Source organism: Triticum dicoccoides, chromosome 4A (assembly GCF_002162155.2).
Source record: "Triticum dicoccoides isolate Atlit2015 ecotype Zavitan chromosome 4A, WEW_v2.0, whole genome shotgun sequence".
Classification (NCBI taxonomy): Eukaryota; Viridiplantae; Streptophyta; class Magnoliopsida; order Poales; family Poaceae; genus Triticum; species Triticum dicoccoides.
In genome coordinates this window covers 309221763-309236421 of record NC_041386.1, presented here as the reverse complement: position 1 = coordinate 309236421, position 14659 = coordinate 309221763, and positions in this window count along the sequence as shown.

Below are 14659 nucleotides of genomic sequence, written 5' to 3'. Positions count from 1 at the left end.
TAGGCGAGTGCTGGACTGCAGCTAAGCCCCCGAGTGGGAGGATCTCTCTACACTAGGTAGGATTTTTTCAAACTTAGGCGAGTGCCGGACTGCAGCTAAGTCTCTAGGTGAGAGAACTTAGGCGAGTACTGGACTACAACTAAGCCCCCGAGTGGGAGGATCGCTCTCCACTCGGTAGGATTTTTTCAAACTTAGGCGAGTGCCGGACTGCAGCTAAGTCTCTAGGTGAGAGAACTTAGGCGAGTACTGGACTGCAGCTAAGCCCCCGAGTGAGAGGATCGTTCTCCACTCCGTAGGATTTTTTCAAACTTAGGCGAAACGGATTCGCAGCTAAGTCACCCACTGGGGGATTTCGTATGTAAACAAAAGTGACAACAATTAATGGAACACTCTTGCCTTTGATAAAAATGAACTGCAGGAATTTTTCTTATTACATCTCGTCCAAGGGAGAGCTCAAGTGTGAAAGGGGCGGAGTAGTTCCGCATTCCAAGCTCGTGGCTCATCGATCTGGCGATCAATATTGTAGATGTGATACACTCCATTGTGGAGGACTCTGGTGATGATGAAGCGGCCTTCCCAAGTAGGAGCAAGCTTGTGTGGTTTCTGTTGATCCACTCGGAGGACCAAATCTCCTTCTTGGAAGGCTCGACTCTTCACATTCCGGGCGTGGTATCGACGCAAGTCTTGCTGATAAATGGTCGATCTGATCATGGCCATCTCCCTTTCTTCTTCTAGGAGGTCGACTGCGTCTTGCCGGGCATGTTCTGCTTCATCTTCAGTGTAAAGCTCGACTCGGGGCGCGTTGTGAAGAAGATCACTTGGCAGAGCCGCTTCGGCTCCATAAACTAGAAAGAATGGAGTTCTTCCAGTCGACCGGTTAGGGGTGGTCCTCAATCCCCACAGAACTGACGGAAGCTCGTCGACCCAAGCACCTGCCGCGTGCTTGAGATCACGCATCAGCCGAGGCTTCAGTCCTTTGAGAATCAGACCATTTGCTCTTTCAGCTTGTCCATTCGACTGAGGATGCGCGACCGACGCGTAGTCGACTCGTGTGCCTTGAGAGGCGCAAAAAGCTCTGAACTTGTCTGAATCGCAGTTTGACCCATTGTCAGTGATGATGCTATGCGGGACCCCATACCTGAATATCAACTCTCTGATGAAACCGATAGCAGTGCTAGCATCAAGATTTTTGATAGGCTTGGCTTCAATCCATTTGGTGAAATTGTCGACTGCCACAAGAACATGCGTGAATCCGCTCCTGCCTGTTCTCAGTGGACCAACCATGTCCATTCCCCAGACAGCAAAGGGCCAGACGAGTGGAATGGTCTTCAGGGCTGATGCAGGCTTGTGTGACATGTTGGAGTAGAACTGGCAGCCTCCACACTTGCCGACTATCTCTTTTGCCATCTCATTTGCTCTAGGCCAGTAAAATCCCGCTCGGCATTCTTTAGCCACAATGGTCCGAGAGGACACATGGTGGCCACAGGTCCCCGAGTGGATATCATCAAGGATTATCCGACCTTCTTCTGGTGTTATGCACTTCTGACCGATTCCAGTCGCGCTTTCTCTATACAACTGCCCCTTTATGACTGTGAAGGCCTTGGATCGGCGGACGATTTGTCGAGCCTCTTCCTCGTCTTCTGGGAGCTCTTTCCTTAGGATATACGCGATGTACGGTATCGTCCAGTCGGGAGTGATTGCCAAGACTTCCATGATTAGGTCGACCACAGCAGGAACTTCGACTTCAGTCGGATCTGTGGCACTTTTCGGCTGCGGGGCTTCTTCTATAAAGGGATCTTCTTGGACTAACGGCGAATGAATGTGTTCCAGGAACACGTCGCTGGGAATGGCTTCTTTCTTGGAGCCTATCTTTGCCAAATTGTCAGCTGCCTGATTTTTCAGTCGGGGGACGTGATGAAGTTCTAACCCCTCGAATTTCTTTTCTAGCTTTCTCACTGCATTGCAATAACCAGTCATTGCCGGACGTCTGACGTCCCACTCCTTCATCACCTGATTGACCACCAAATCTGAGTCGCCATAGACCATGAGGCGACGGACGCCGAGTGAAATGGCCATGCGCAACCCATATAAAAGTGCTTCATATTCTGCTTCATTATTGGAGGAATCGAAGTGAATCTGGAGAACGTATCTGAGCTTATCTCCTCGAGGGGAGACTAATACTACCCCAGCACCGGAACCATTCAGCATCTTAGATCCATCGAAGAACATGGTCCAGTGCTCCGAGTGAACTTGAGTCGGAAGTTGCTGCTCAATCCACTCAGCGATGAAATCTGCGATTGCTTGGGACTTGATAGCCTTCTTTGCTTCAAACTTGATATCTTGGGGAAGGAGTTCAATCGCCCACTTGGCCACTCGACCAGTTGCATCTCTGTTATGCAGAATCTCTGACAGCGGGGCGCCGCTGACGACTGTAATGGAGTGGTCAGAGAAGTAATGCGCAACCTTCTTCATGGTCATATAAATCCCATATACAAGCTTCTGGTAGTGAGGGTATCTTTGTTTTGAAGGTGTCAAAACTTCAGACACATAATAGACTGGGCGCTGAACTCTGAAGGCCTTTCCTTCTTCTTCCCGCTCGAGCGTAAGTACTGTGCTGACAACTTGCCCTGTGGCTGCAATGTAAAGCAGCAGAGGCTCTTTGCTGATTGGGGCAGCAAGCACGGGCTGGGTGGAGAGCAGAGCTTTGAGCTCTGCAAATGCTGCATCAGCTTCCAGAGTCCACTCGAACTTGTCAGACTTCTTCATCAGTCGGTAAAGGGGCAACGCCTTTTCACCGAGACGAGAAATGAATCAACTTAGGGCGGCCAAGCAGCCTGTAAGCTTTTGGACATCGTGCACGTGAACAGGACGCTTCTTCCGGAGTATGGTGCCAACTTTTTCAGGATTGGCATCGATCCCCCGTTCGGAAATGAGAAAACCGAGTAACTTTCCACCTGGAACTCCGAATGTGCACTTTGATGGATTGAGCTTGATATCATACCTCCTGAGGTTAGCAAAGGTTTCAGCAAGGTCAGCCCGCAGGTCGGAACCTTTCCGTGACTTGACCACAATATCGTCCATGTATGCCTGCACATTCCGACTGATTTGAGTGAGTAAACACTTCTAAATCATTCTCATGAACGTGGCTCCGGCGTTCTTGAGGCCGAACGGCATGGTGACATAACAGAAGCATCCGAATGGGGTGATGAAAGCTGTTTTGATTTCGTCGGGTCCATACAGACGGATCTGATGGTACCCGGAATAAGCATCTAGAAAAGACAACCTCTCGCATCCCGCAGTTGAGTCGACTATTTGGTCGATGCGAGGGAGAGGAAAATGATCTTTCGGGTAGGCCCGATTGATATGTTTGAAATCAATGCACATGCGAAGTGACTTGTCTTTCTTGGGGACCATGACGACATTGGCGAGCCACTCGGAGTGGTAAATTTCTCGGATGAACTCTGCTGCTAAGAGCCGAGCCACCTCCTCGCCAATGGCTTGCTTCTACTGGACGGCGGACCGTCGAAGATGTTCCTTCACAGGCTTGAATTTTGGGTCGACTCGTAGACGGTGCTCAGCCAGCCCCCTGGGAACTCCAGGCATGTCAGAGGGTTTCCATGCGAAGATGTCCCAGTTCTCACGGAGGAGCTGGATGAGCGCTTCTTCCTATTTGGAGTCAAGCGTCATTGAGATGTGAGTTGGGGCAGCATCGGGGTTGGTCGGGTGAATGTGGACTGTCTTTGTTTCACCGGACGACTGAAAAGCTGATTCTGAAGCAGGCTTCTTGGCTCGTAGCAACTCGCTTGGATCGGTAGTCTTTTGGTACTCTTGCAGCTCGACCACTGCCATCTGAGCATCTGCAATCTTTGAGCCCTTCTGAAAGCACTCTTCCGCCTTCTTCCGATTGCCCGTAACAGTGATCACACCTTTGGGGCCAGGCATCTTCAGTTTGAGATACATGTAACATGGCCGGGCCATGAAGCGTGCGTAAGCTGGCCTGCCCAAAATGGCGTGATAAGCACTTTGGAAGTCCACAACCTCGAATGTCAACTTTTCCTTGCGGTAATTCTTTGAATCACCGAAAACCACATCAAGAGCGATCTGGCCGAGTGATTGGCCTTTCTTCCCAGGAATGACTCCGTGGAAACTCATGTTACTGGTGCTGAGCCTGGACATCGGAATGCCCATTCCTTTCAATATTTCAGCATACAGTATGTTCAGGCCACTGCCACCATCCATCAAGACTTTGGTCAGTCGAGTGCCTTCGACAATTGGATCGACCACCAATGCTTGCCTCCCAGGGGTGGCAATGTGCGTAGGGTGATCAGACTGGTCGAACGTGATGGCAGTCTGAGACCACTTCAGATGACTGGGTGTTGCCGGAGCAACCATATTCACCTCACTGTTGATGACTTTCAGTCGACTTTTGCTTTCGACATCAGCAAAAATCATCAGGGTGGAATTGATTTGGGGGTATCCATCGTCGCTATCGTCCTTGTCCTCGACTCTGTCTGACTCTTTTTCCTTATCCTTGGACTGTTTGCCTTGAAACTGCTGGATTAGGAGCCGGCACTGTCGAGTGGTATGCTTTGGGTAAATAAAATTACCATCTTCATCTTTCTTGGTGTGGATGTGACACGGCAGATCCAAAACATCGTTTCCATCCTGATCCTTGACTTTCTTGGGCTTCCAGGTGCCCTTGGGTTTTCCCTTGAAGTTTCCCTGGGCTACGGCCAGGGCCTCCCCAGGAGCGGCTGGCTCAGACTTCCGCTTCTGTTTCCGACTGGAATTTCCTCCTGTTTCTTGGGCGACTGCCTTGTGCTTGCCACTCCGGAGTCGGTCCTCGTCTTCACCATTAGCGTACTTGGTGGCAATCTCCATCATCCGATTTAGAGACATCTCTCCAGTTCGACCGAACTTCAGATTCAACTCTCTATATTTAATGCCTTCCTTGAAGGCACAGACTACTTGATGGTCTGGCACATTTTCAACCGAGTGATGCAGTCTGATCCACCTCTGGATGTATTCCCTCAGGGTTTCATTTGGCTTCTGCATGCAAGACCGCAACTCTGTAAGGCCTGCAGGTCGCTTGCATGTTCCTTCAAAGGTTGTGATAAACACTCGGGAGAGATCCTCCCAAGTGTAAATGTTGTTGGGTGCCAACTGATTTAGCCACGCTCTGGCTGAGCCCTCTAACATGAGAGGTAAATGCTTCATGGCCACCTCATCATTGCCACCGCCAATCTGTACAGCCACTCGGTAATCTTCGAGCCAAGTGTCAGGCTTAGATTCACCGGTGAACTTGTTGATTCTAGTCTCCAGCCTAAAATTGGGAGGAATCACTGCGGCTCTGATGGCTCGACTGAAACACTCTGGCCCTGAAGCATGTACTCTGCTGCTGGCGGGCGCATCTCTGTTCTGGCCTTCCCAATGAGCCCTGTTCCTGTCAACCAAGCCTTGAACGAGGACAGATCTCGCATCAAAGCCTGGGTCCCTGGGGTCGACGGGAACCCTCTGCCCAACGCTACGAGGGCGCCTGTCATCCCGACGTCGAGGCGCATATGACCCACTCCTCCGGGGAGGGGTTGGCACTCGACGTCGATCATCACGATCGGATCGGTGATCATACTGCTCGTTCCTTCCGTACTGATCATGCCGGTCGCCATGTCCTCACGCCTCGGGGGCGACCGCAGGCTGTGAGCCGACTGGACTGTATCGGTTGCAACGGATCGACTGTGGATCCTGTTCCGCGACTGAGAAACAGCGGAATTCTGGTTTCCCGCCGCCCGGAGCAACGCTCTGATCTGTAACAAGCCCCTGCCAGCCTCTGACTGGGAGGGCTGAATTGATTCTGCTATACGGGTTGCAGCGGCCAAATTCTGAACTGGGGTTCGATATACCTGAGGCGGCGAGAAGAGCCGACGCCGACTGGACTCGGGAGCTTGCTGACGTCGACTGGACTCGGGAGCTCGCTGACGCGTTTGCTCGTCGAGTATTCGCTGGAGATTCTCCAGTCGAGTGTGCTCGGCGAGATTAGCCAGGCGCGCGTCCATGTTCCGGCGGCGAAGCTCCTCTCACTATAATGACGTGAGAGGTTCGGGGAGATACTCATCGTGGGGACGCGACGGTTCGCCCCACCCGCGCCTCCGTCAGTGCGAGGGAAACCGGGGGACTGTGTGTTCCATCGACCGCCAGAACCTCAGTCGCTGGGTCGCTGCTGCCGCACTCGGATGCGGTCTCCACGGAGCCAGTCGACAGGTCGAACAGGCCGTAGAGGGATTCGACGGGCTCAATTGCCGCGACTTGTGGGGCTGCCGACTGGCGGGCCACGGCATGCCTCACCCATCGCTGAAGTCTTGACCGACCGGAGCACTTGCGCTGGTGGGAGACAGGGCGGGGAGAAGACGCAGGGGCCGACCGATATTGGGTCGATGGCTGCCGCAGGACTACGCCACGAATGCATGCGCGGAAGTGCGTCGCACCGCAGACGGAGAGCGCGTCGATGTCGAGTGGTGCCTCCTGAAGCTAGGTAGAGTCATCGACGATGAAGGTGAGCGCGCCGAGATGGATCTCGCGGTCCTCCACCAAAACTCCGCAAGAAAACATGATCAAAGGGATCGGAAAAGATCGCAACTTCTCCAACTAAGCGCTAAGATTCCTGCCCCAAGGTGGGCGCTAACTCTCGTGGTTCTAACTCTGACAGTGATGTAGGGGGTGAATATGGAGAGGCTAGATCTTAGCTATTGGGAAGTTGTTACACGCGAGGTTTACGAGTTCAGGCCCTTCTCCGAGGAAGTAATAGCCCTATGTCTCGGAGCCCGGAGGCGGTCGACTGGATTATGCGTGTATGGATTACAGGGGTGCGAACCCTTCATACTGAGGAGGGGGGTGGCTTATATAGAGTTCGTCGGCCCCCTCCTGCCCTCAGTAATGCAGGGTTTAAGGTACATTTAAGGTTGGGCGTTACTGGTAACGCCCCTAATAAAGTGTTATAATGATCATAAAGACTACTTAACAGCCGACCGTTTGCCTGCGGAGTGACTTTAGGTCTCCTGGCAGTCGAGTGGTTGGCTTCATGGTCGAGTGATAGCTTCTTGGTCGAGTGTCTTGAACCCGTCGAGTGGGATACCTTCAAGTCGATTGAAAGGTGACTTCTTCTAGGGATGTCCTTGGGTAGGGCTCTTTGGACGGGTCTGTGCCCCTACCCTAGGTACATAGCTTCATCAATTGGTCCCTTAACCTATAAGTCTTCAATACACCAAAATCACTAAGGGGCACTAGATGCATTTACAATCTCCCCCTTTTTGGTGTTTGATGACAATATAGGTTAAGTTTTCAACGGGGATAAACATATGAAGCGTAAATATTGATATTGAGGAATTTGATTGCAAGATATAGAAGAACTCCCCCTGAAGATGTGCATAGTGAGGAATTTGCTTTTGAAGCAATGCACATTTGAAGAGTAGAATCATGGATATCTCCCCCTATATCTTGTAATTCATACACGCACTCAACATAAGATATGAACAATTTGAAATGCATGCTGAAATATGGTGACTGATGTGATTCAGCATGCATGCATTAAGATATATGAGGTAATTGCATGCAGAAGAACACGACAAAAGTATCAGACCGCCATCGGGTTTAAGTTTACAACTTGATCCAATAAATCTTCAGAAGAACGAGAGTTGTAACTTAGAAAAAAAACGCCCATATATAGAGACCCGCTTGAAGACTAACTCAAATTCATCGAATGACCAAAAGGGGTGAAAAGTGAGGACTAACGCCCCTGAAGAATAGCATCACCGAGTCGATGAAGGAGCGCCAACATTGGTGGGGTCGGTTGTTGAGGTAGGGCCTGCCATAGCGTCGTCCAAATCTTCATGCTCATTAGTCGCGCGTGATGAATAATATGAGCTGGAAACCAAGGAAGGAACTTTGGTCTTCTTGAATTTCTTCACTGGTGGTTGTGACCATTCAAAGTCCTGCTTGAAACCCATTTGCTTCAGATCTTCTTCGCCATAGAGACGAGACAAAACAGCCCACATATAATTGAATACTTCATGGAGGTAGAAGTGGTTCTTCTTCACTGCATTGTGTGTAGCAGTCATGTTGTGAAGAATAGAACCAAACTGACGCTTTACCCATTTGTGCTTGCGATCGACCTTCTGGTGAAGAATGAAGAGAAGTTCACGATCAGTCATCACCCTTGGAGCCGTGCCTTGAGGATTTTGCTTTGAGGCATTGGTGACAGAGTCATGAGTGGCAAAGTCATCATTGGTGGAATATGATGCAGCTTTACGGAACTGACCATCCAATGGACGAAGGCCTTCATCAATTATAGCAGTAGCCTTGCCCTTTTCATCATATCAGGAAAATATCTGCTTGAGGACTTCTATTGGGGGTAAGTAACTGACGTGATTCTACAAATCAGCCTTGTAGTTGATTGAAGACCTTGATCTGAGGAATCTCATAATCCAGGGAGTGTAAGGATTCAATTCAAAGGGAGACAATGCAACGTTGGCTAGAGTCCTCATGAAGAAATCATGGTAATTGACAAGGATGCCATGAATGATGTTGAATAGAAGATTCTTCATGATACCAACGACCTCTTCTTCATTAGAGTCACGGACCTTGATAGGACTTAGAGTCTTTGACAAGATGCGATAGACAGTCCGTGGCACATACAGTAATTCCTTCACGAGGAATTTGGTCCTTGAGGCTTGACCGGGCTTCAACGGCTTCATCAATACTTGCATATAATGGTCAGTAAGTTCAGGTTCATGATATATACAAACATGCACCTTCAAGGGGAGGACTAACAAGCAGGGCATGAAGCAATTCAGAGGCCGGTGCTTGAGGTGAGTATTCTCTGTCATCCAGTCCAATACCCAAGAGTTCACATCTTCAACATTTCCTGTGATGGGCAGCGTTGCATAGAACTAAAGAATTAATTCTTCATTCCAATCACATATATCAGTGCAGAAGTTGAGAAGTCCAGCATCGTGAAGAACACCGAGGACTGGCGCGAAGCAAGGTAGTGATTCCATGTCCACATGAGGAATATTTGCATGGTCAAAAACTTTGTCCTTATACAAAAGCAGTGAAGAATAGAAGTTGGCTTGGCTGGCAGTCCAGAAACGCTTCCTTCTAAGATGAGCAGAGTCACACGGGTTGTAATCTGTGAAGAAAACATGCTCATGGAAGAAGTCAGCAGCCTTGAATTTTTGCTTCTTGGAGAAGGGATTCTTCGGCTTGAGCTGAGGAGTGTCAGTCAAAGTCATCATAGCCTCAGGAATCACGTTCTCAGGAACCACATGCTGAGGAATTTCAGTTTCAGTTGCAGCCTGGTTCTTCCTTTCTTCAGTAACTTTTTCATCAGCACTAGTGGCTAGAATTTCTTCAGTAGCAGTTTCATCTGCGCTAGTGGCTGGAATTTCTTCAGCAGCATTTTCATCAGCGCTAGAGGCTGGAATTTCTTCAGGAATACGAGATTCTTTAGAGCCCGTAATAACTTCAGTGTGCATACGGGACTGAGGGATTTGTTATAGTGGGGTGAAGAGTGGAGAGTTGGGGTGCTGACTATCCCAATAGTCATCATTTAACACTAGAGTGGAGCACCCAATATCCACGTCTTCATCTTCTTTATTTAGTTAACGCCTGCCTCTTCAGCTGTGAACTGAGGCATAGGCGATGAGATGATTGGAGTTGAAGTGATATCAGTCGCTTCAATTTCTTTGTCCATCTGCTTTGTAGAAGCAGCAGAAGAAACGTCTTCATCCGATCCGCTTGGGATCTCATAATCTTCTCCAAAAGGAACAAGTTCCTTTGATGGCATGCTTCAAACTGGAATAGCATCAATCGGATTCTCAAAAGAGCTTGTCAGTTTCTTCATCTTCTTTGGTGCTGAAGACTGAGATGAAGTAGATGCTTTCCTTTTCTTCACTGCTGCTTGCTCCACAACTTCGGTTTTCTTTGCTTCTGATGCAGAAGGAATAACTGTACTTGTTGTTGGTGCAATAGGAGCAGAGGAAATAGGTTCAGTTTCCTCAGGCGCAACTGATGCAGTTGCCCTGGTTGGTTCAGATTCTTTAGGCACAGTGGTTGAAGTTTGAGCTGGCCTGGCTTGTTCTGCAGGCGCAACACTAGTGGTTGCCCTGGCAATGTCATCAGCGGCTGGAATGCAGTCATCAGCCCTGGTACTCTCATTTTCTTCAGCATCCTGATTTTCATCAGTGGTGCTGGCATGTTCTTCAGTCGGCTGAGAAGATGCTTCAGCCTGAGGAATTTCAATGTGCGTTTGAGTAGCAACATTGGGGGTGAATGTCTTTGCCAAATTCACAAATCTGACTTTGGCGCCCTTCCAGCAGCATGGTAGGAATCAAATTCGTCACTAAGGTTTTTGTTCTCAGCTTGAATAGTCACAAGTTCATTAGTTGTCATCTTGACAATGTTCTTCTTTAGATAGCGCTCTTTCTTGTACTGCGCTTTCTTCAGCTGCCTGGCCTTCTCAAACTTCCATTCTTCTTCGCCTATGAAGGTAGTCAGCAGATGACTTTGGCCAGAAGTTAGCTTGAATTCTAGCATAGGAGTGTTGGGGTCCTTGTGCCAGAGATCAATGTATTCAAGGATCAACTTTGATCCAGTAGGAGAGGAACTTCACTTCATTTGACTCTAGCGGCCCTCTGTTGTCTGTCTCTGGTGATTTCAGCGAGTTCATCATCATCAGTTTCATCATCAGAGGACGGGACTTGAGAGGCGACCTGCTTCTTTTGAGGACTGGGTCTAGTGCCTCATCCAGCAGTGGCCTTGGTCTTCAGCAATGTGGGGCCAGTTGAGGAATGCAGAGGAGCTGAAGAACTTGAAGAGGCTCCTGAGGCAATGGATTTTCCTGTGGTCCTTTGGCACGAGGCGAGATGCACAGGTGCTGAGGACTTTACCAGAGGAGCTGAGGGTTTTGGAACTTGAGGAACTGGGGCAGCTTGAGTAGTTTGTCGTGAGGGCTTAGCAGAAGAGCTTGGCCGTGAGGGCATTGAAGAAGAAGTGCCTGGCTTATGTGCGGGCTTCTTAGCCATGGCCTTCTTAGGCTTGGTAGCAGAGGCCTTAGTAGTGGCAGCAACAGAGTCTTCATTGAATTTCCTCACTGCTTCTTTAGCCATTTTGGCTAGTTTTCCTTGGCGCTTGGCCCATTCACCAGGATAGTCCTCACCATGCTTGAGGCTTGTGGGATCGGCTTATTGGCCAGGTGCTAGTGGAGGTCTTGGGCAAGGAGGGTGAAGAGCGAATTTCTTCATGTACTTTGGATTTACATACGTGTACTCCCTCCATTCCTGTGCCCATCTCCTCTCTATCCTTTGTATGCGCACCTTGCACTGATTATTGTCCTCCTTTCCATGTGTGGCCTCATCAGGAGTGCAATAATCCTTGTAAATGTCATCAGGGATCTCAAAAGCTGTTTTGACTTCCAGCTTCTTTCCTCCCTTCTGAGGTTTCTTTCCATCAGCCATTTTCTTCAGCTGCGGATTTTGAACAGTTGAATTCTCTGAAGAGGTATGCAATTTTTCTTCAAGGAACGCTGCAAATGAGTTATGTTGATGAGAACCTAGTGATTCAGCAACAGACATGTGTACCTATGAACAGAGTATAGGTGCGAAGAATTTGGAGAGGTCATATGCATTCTCAGAAGTTTTTGCAAAAAGAACAAGTTTGAGGAATTTGAACAGATGTGTCTTGAGGAATTTCACTAAGCGTTCTTTGACATAGGTTCCAGAGTTGTGTAGATTGAAAATCCACACAATTGATGAATCTTGAAGAAAAACATGGCTTAGGAAACAGATTAAGAAGAGATGTTTGTGTAAGGTGTATAGAGTGTGAAGATTGAAGAATAAACACCTTTTGAAGATTTTGATGAAATCAGTGGAACCGAATAAGGGCAGTAAAAGTGACTTTTAATTACCCTTGATGAAGAACACGACGAACTGGGAGTGTAGATTTGAAGTTCGTCAGTCCAGATCTTCCACGCCCTAACTTGGCAGAGGAAGATAGCTACGGTGGCAGCGGAGTGAAGAAATCCGCAGCCGGCGCGAGTACGATGGTGACGAGGTCGAGGCAGGGAAGCTCTTCCTCACCAGCGGTGATGGAAGTAGCAGTGGCGCTAGGTTTTAAGATCTCGAGCGAGGGAGTGAAGTCAAGCGAAGTAAAAACAGACTGAGGAAGGGAAGGGGTATATATAGCCACGGTGAAAAACTGCTCGTCCGAGGAAAATGGATGAACATGCCCCTAACCTTTCTCATCTATGTGACATGTGTCACGCACGTACTATCAGGTGGAGATCGTGTAGGCGGCAAAAGCCAAAAATTTGGATATGAAAATTTTAATGTTTCGTTCGCAAATACTTCAGCTGATGAGGACACAGTGAAGATTTTGAAAGGGTTTCAAATAGAACACATATGAGGAATTTGTGAACATACTGGGTTGAATTTAGCATAGAGGGGGAAGGGTTCGATCACATTCACTTAGCAGGAAAAATAGCTTGAAGAAATAGCAATACGTGAATGCTGTAGAGGACATAAACTCATATATTTATATAGTCAATGAAGAAAAATGACAGAAACATTGAAGACATTGCAAAGTTGAAGAATTTGAACAGCGGAGGAATTTCAAAATGAAGAAAACTCAAATTGAAGATTTTCAACTTTTGTTGGTGGCGTGACCCACCATATAAGAATGATGATTTCAGACACCGCGTACAATTATCGTAGGGCTCTAAGAATCAAATTCTTTGTTAATTTCTTCACACTTAGAGGGTTAGTCTTCATTGATTGAAGAAAAACTTTACTTCATGTGTTGCACATCTAAGTCATCAATTTCGCATAAGTGTTAGGATGTGTGTCCTTTTCAAAGGACATTCGAAGATTCTAAGATATTTAGCTCACACCGCAACTTGCTAAATGTCTTCTCATCCAAGGGCTTTGTGAAGATATCGGCTAGCTGTTCTTCAGCCTTCACATGCTCGATGGAGATGTCGCCCTTCAACACATGATCACGAAGAAAATGATAACGGATCTGAATGTGCTTTGTCTTCGAGTGCTGAACTGGGTTATGAGAAATCTTGATGGAACTCTCATTGTCACAATAGAGTGGCACATTCTTCACATCGATGCCGTAATCCATGAGAGTTTGCTTCATCCATAGTAATTGAGCACAACACGATCCAGTAGCAATGTACTATGCTTTAGCAGTAGAGAGCGATACACAATTCTGTTTCTTCAAAGACCAACAGACCAAGGATCATCCAAGGAAATGGAATGTGCCTGATGTTGACTTGCGGTCCACACGATCACCAGCATAGTCAGAGTCTGAATATCTAATGAGATCAAAAACCGAGCCCTTGGGATACCATAATCCAAGTGTTGGAGTGTGAGCTAGATATCGAAGAATATGCTTCACAGCCTTATGGTGTGATTCGTTCGGTGTAGCTTGAAAACGGGCACACACGCAAATAGTAAGCATACTATCTGGCCTAGATGCACATAAATACAGTAAAGAACCAATCATGGAGCGGTATACCTTTTGATGATTTTCTCAATCTGCACTTCATTAGCGATGCGAGCATGAGCTGGTTGACGATGAGGAATTTGCTCAGCAATTTCTTCAGAGCCATTTTATTTAGGTGCACCAACATGATGTTCTTCATGTTCTGGAATGACTTCTTCAGCAAATTCTTCGGTAGGAATGACATCCTTAGTAGCCTTGGACTTAATAGATTCCTCAGGAGGTATTCCATCTGTCACAGGAGTTAGGTGCTCTCTTTGCGAGCCATTAGTCTCATCGAACCACACATCTACAGTTTCAACAACCTTGTGGTGATAGGTGTTGAAGACTCTGTAAGTGTGCGAGTCCTTACCATAACCAAGCATAAAACCTTCATGTGCTTTCGGTGCAAATTTAGAACTGTGATGAGGATCTCTAATCCAACATTTAGCACTGAAGACATTGAAATAACTCACATTTGATTTCTTGTTAGTGAGGAGTCCATATGCAGTCTTCTTGAAGAATTTGTGAAGATATACCCCGTTGATGATGTGGCACGCAGTATCAATTGCCTCAGGCCAGAAGCGAGGAGGCGTCTTGTACTCATCAAGCAAAGTGCAGGCCATCTCAACAAGAGTCCTATTCTTGCGCTCCACGACACCATTCTGCTGAGGAGTACAGGGAGCAGATAACTCATGAGTAATAGCAAGTTCATCAAGATAGTCATCGAGACCGATGTTCTTGAACTCAGTTCCATTGTCACTTCTGATGTGCTTGATCTTCACACCAAAGTTTGTTGAAGCCCTTGACAAAAATCGTTTGAAGACTTCCTGCACTTAGTTTTGTAAGTGATGATATGCACCCTGATACGTCTCCAACGTATCTATAATTTTTGATTGTTCCATGCTATATTATATTCTGTTTTGGACATTATTGGGCTTCATTATACACTTTTATATTATTTTTGGGACTAACCTACTAACCGGAGGCCTAGTCCAGAATTACTGTTTTTTGCCTATTTTAGGGTTTCGAAGAAAAGGAATATCAAACGGAGTCCAAACGGAATGAAACCTTCCGGAACGTGATTTTTGGAACGAACAAGATCCAGGAGACTTGGACCCTACGT